Source organism: Nansenia antarctica (genome assembly GCF_963989245.1).
Source record: "Nansenia antarctica genome assembly, chromosome: 7".
In the NCBI taxonomy this organism is placed as follows: Eukaryota; Metazoa; Chordata; class Actinopteri; order Argentiniformes; family Microstomatidae; genus Nansenia; species Nansenia antarctica.
The window spans coordinates 37,177,224-37,182,223 of NC_137677.1; the positions used below are offsets into that span (position 1 = coordinate 37,177,224).

The 5,000-nt window shown below is 50.8% G+C and overlaps 1 protein-coding gene across 1 annotated transcript in view; it reads left to right on the plus strand.

The window, feature by feature from the left end:
• Positions 1-5,000, plus strand: part of abcb6b (ATP binding cassette subfamily B member 6 (LAN blood group) b) — a gene marked incomplete at both ends in the record, with an annotated part of 74,479 nt that overhangs the window by 64,823 nt on the left and 4,656 nt on the right. The gene's annotated exons all lie outside the window — the stretch shown is intronic.

The window sequence follows — 5,000 nt, forward strand, 5'->3', positions numbered from 1 at the left end:
TAATGATGCTAACTGTCGTAGCACACAGGCAGAGCAGCCAAGTCTCACGCAATCACCGTGAGACTCACGCATTTCAACCAGTTCTCACGCTCTCACGCCGCATCTCTATTTCTCACGGCGAGAAATAACAATTGTTTTACGGGACTTTTATTTTTGAAATTCCTTGAAAGAAAGCTACCGGACATGAGTTTCGTGGCATCTTTCTGCACGCGCGTTAACTTGAGTCTGCAATCGAAGCGGCAGGCGAGCGCTGATGGAAGAACCTGTGTTCACGCGAGCTGCAAGAACGTAGCAAGCAGGGTTGCCAGATTGGGCTACTTTTGGTCACACTGGACGGGTGGATTCGGCAGCTTTTAGACCGGTTGGGCTGGACATTGTCAATTCCGTCTGGCAACCGTGGTAGCAAAATGTGCATACATTACAACATCGTATCTGGTAGCCTACTGGACTGGGTTGCACCAATATGGCGCATTTAGTAGTTACTAAACCCCTAGTTGTTACTAGTTAGTTTCAAACTAGTAGTTTACTAATTTCGGTTGCACCACGCCAATCTTTTGCCAATCTTAGCTAGTAAATACTCAGTTTTGGTAACAGTTTTTTGTTTCTCTACTGTAACATAACCAGGTACATTAATAATAATTATTATTATAAATAATTACAATTTACAATACAAATACAACAATTGGGGGTCCCTCAAAAAAAAAATCTCACTCCAAACTTTTGGTGAAACTTGGCAGCCCTGCACAGGTAATGATGCTAGCTGTTGTAGCACACAGGTAATGATGCTAGCTGTTGTAGCACACAGGTAATGATGCTAACTGTTGTAACACACAGGTAATGATGCTAACTGTCGTAGCACACAACTCCCCCTGATGCTAACTGTCGTAGCACACAGGTAATGATGCTAGTGCTTGTAGCACACAGGTAATGATGCTAACAGCGTTTAGTTAAAGATAACAGGTTTTACATTTTGTTTATGAATAGTAAGATAAAACTTATATAATAATAAAGTAATAATGTTCAAAATCAAACATGTTAACAACGCAATCACACAAGAATGTCATAAAAGAGAAGAAAACTATTTTCTCTCCCAATATGTCCAACAGCTGGAGAGAGAGGGCAACAAGGATGTGTAATTACCCTGATGTCATACCTCTGAGAGAGAGAGAGAGAGAGAGAGAGAGAGAGAGAGAGAGAGGGAGGGAGAGAGAGAGGGGGGGAGAGAGAGAGACGGAGAGAGGGCGGGAGAGAGAGGGGGGGGGAGAGAGAGAGTGAGAGAGAGAGAGGGAGGGAGAGAGAGAGGGGGGGAGAGAGAGAGACGGAGAGAGGGCGGGAGAGAGAGGGGGGGGGGAGAGAGAGAGGGAGAGAGAAAGGGGGGAGAGAGAGAGAGGGAGAGAGATGGAGAGAGAGAGAGAGAGAGAGGGAGAGAGAGAAAGGAGGATAATAGTGGAGACAATAGAAGAGGAGAGGGATCTCAAGGGCATTAAGACATGAACGTTGCCAGACGTCCCTTCCATCAACACGCACCAAAGCCCTGCTTCTTATCCCCCAGATAACACTATCTATTGACAGGCACTTCAATAGCCGCCATCTGTAGGAGATCTTCATCCTTAATTAAATTGATCAGCCAGTGTGTGTGTGTGTGTGTGTGTGTGTGTGTGTGTGTGTGTGTGTGTGTCCTTAATACCAGTGTCCTTAAAGACACTCTTAGTCTGTGATGATTTCCAGTGTCAGTTGGAACAAAAGACGCCCGACGCCATCGGGTTAGATACCCAAGGGAAGAGAGAGAGAGGGTGAGAGGGAGAGAGAGGGGGGGCGAGACAGAGGGAGGGTGAGAGAGACAGAGGGAGGGAGAGAGACAGAGAGAGAGATAGAGAGGGAGGGAGGGAGGGGGGGAGAGAGACAGAGGGAGGGAGAGAGAGAGAGAGAGAGAGAGGTGGGGAGAGAGAGATGGAGGGAAAGTGAGAGAGAGAGAGAGAGAGAGAGAGAGAGAGCAAAAGTGGCCTGATACTGATGGGTTAGGTACCCCAGGGTAGCAGAGGGGGTTGGGGGACCACACTCTCGTGATGAGGGTAGCCCTACTGCTTGAGACATGTCAACAACTGTCTCAAAAAATATATATAATAATAATGTTCTTCTATCACGACGACTGCCAATGGCCCCTGGCCTGAGCTAGATTACTCTTCTGGCTACAACTGGTGAACTGATGATTCACTTGCTTGTCAAATGTTTTGATTGTAAGTCGCTTTGGAATAAGGCGTCTGCTAAATGCCAAAAATGTGAAATGTAAATGTGTTTTTTCAGAATCAGAATTGCTTTCGTTACATCCAATATTGTCTCCACATATCCTCCTTTCTCTCTCTCCCTTTCTCTCTCTCTTTCTCTCCCTCTCTCTCTCCCTTTGTCTCTCTCTTTCCCCTTCTCTCTCTCTCCCTCTCTCTCTCCATTCCTCTCTCTCCCTCTCTCTCTCCGTCTCTCTCTCTCTCTCCCTCTCTCTCTCTCTCTCCGTCTCTCTCTCTGTCTCTCTCCCTCCCTCTCTCTCTCCCTCTCTCTCTTTCTCTCTCTGTCTCTCTCTCCCTCTCTCTCTCGATACAAAAAAGTAAAATTCTTTGCCTTAGGTTCCTCAACATTGGCATCGCAGCATCAACATACAAAAAATCACAATAACAGAGTAACGTCAAATAAGTACAGTAAAGTAATAATAACGTAATAAAGTTATAAAGGGATGGTAGTCGTACTACAATCAATAATAATAATAATAATAATAGTAACTTTATTTGTATAGCGCTTTTCCTGCAAACGTTGCAGCTCAAAGTGCTCCAATCATCATATAATCATAATTTGATTAATTAGTCATTTAAAGGCAATATTAAAAATATGGGTCTTTAGTCTTGACTTGAACATACAGTATGTGCTGAGGTTGCATCCCTACTGTAAACTAGCAGTGCATTCCACAATTTGGGTGCATAAAATGAGAATGCAGCCTCACCAATCTCTTTGCTATATGCGATCTTTTAATCACTTCCCGCCGGGGTGCTATGTATAGTAATATTGTATATATTGTAATATTGTATATAATGTATATTATATGTAATAATATATATATATATATTGTGGTACACAGAGAAAACCAGCGTCAGAAGACCTGAGAGCTCTATTGGGCTGATATGCTAGCAAAAGGTCCTTCAGATATGCTGGTGCCGTGCCAGTGAGAGCTTTATAAACATATTGTGGGATAGAGTCCAGCCCCCCCTCCCCCACACACACACAAGGATACACACCTACTATAAACCAGGTGTGTGTGAAACATCGTAGGAGGGCTACCAAAACCTAGCGCTGTGTCGCTACGGGCGACCAGGGACATTCCTACCCACGCCGCCCCTCACCGTACCCCACGGCGCTCCTCTAATCCACTCCACTCATAGCGGAGGGAGGTGTATTAATATTTTACACACATTCAGAGCAGGTCACTGAGAGTTCCAGCATTGGCCCTCCCTGCATGGTGTGGAGACCATGTGTGTGTGTGTGTGTGTGTGTGTGTGTGTGTGTGTGTGTGTGTGGAGACCATGTGTGTGTCTGCTAGTTATTACAGAGGAATGATTTGGTACTTTACGAGACGGCTGAACACGCTCGACATCCACACAGCCAACTCTCTCTTCCCCCCCCTCCCGCCACACACACACACACACACACACAGCCAACTCTCTCTCCCCCCCCCACCCCCCCGCCACACACACTCACACACACACACACACACACACACACAGCCAACACTCTCTTATCCCCCCCCCACATACACACACACACACACACAGCCAACTCTCTCTTTCCGCCCCCCCCCCCACACACACACACACACACAGCCAACTCTCTCTTCCACCCCCCCGCCACACACACACACACACACACACACACACAGCCAACTCTCTCTTCCACCCCCCCGCCACACACACACACACACACACACAGCCAACTCTCTCTTACCCCCCCGCCTCCCCCCCCACACACACACACACACACAACCAACTCCCCCACCCCTCCCACACACACACACACACACACACACCCTCTGTGCCCCCCCCCCTCTTTGTCTTCCTCCTTTCTTACCTTCCCTCCTTCCTTCCCTGTGTGTTCCTCCTCTCCTCTCGTTGTAAACACATCAGTCCCTCTGCTTTGATCCTCCGACCCTCACACACACTCTGGTCCTGGAGGAGGGGGGGGCCCTCACACACACTCTGGTCCTGGAGGAGGGGGGGGGCCCTCACACACACTCTGGTCCTGGAGGAGGGGGGGGGGGCCCTCACACACACTCTGGTCCTGGAGGGGGGGGGCCCCTCACACACACTCTGGTCCTGGAGGGGGGGGGGCCCTCACACACACTCTGGTCCTGGAGGGGGGGGGCCCTCACACACACTCTGGTCCTGGAGGGGGGGGCCCTCAAACACACTCTGGTCCTGGAGGGGGGGGGCCCTCACACACACTCTGGTCCTGGAGGGGGGGGGGCCCTCACACACACTCTGGTCCTGGAGGGGGGGGCCTCACACACACTCTGGTCCTGGAGGGGGGGGCCCTCACACACACTCTGGTCCTGGAGGGGGGGGCCCTCACACACACTCTGGTCCTGGAGGAGGGGGGGGGGCCCTCACACACACTCTGGTCCTGGAGGAGGGGGGCCCTCACACACACTCTGGTCCTGGAGGGGGGGGCCCTCACACACACTCTGGTCCTGGAGGAGGGGGGGGGGGCCCTCACACACACTCTGGTCCTGGAGGGGGGGGCCCTCACACACACTCTGGTCCTGGAGGAGGGGGGGGGCCCTCACACACACTCTGGTCCTGGAGGAGGGGGGGGGGGCCCTCACACACACTCTGGTCCTGGAGGAGGGGGGCCCTCACACACACTCTGGTCCTGGAGGGGGGGGCCCTCACACACACTCTGGTCCTGGAGGAGGGGGGGGCCCTCACACACACTCTGGTCCTGGAGGGGGGGGGGGCCCTCAC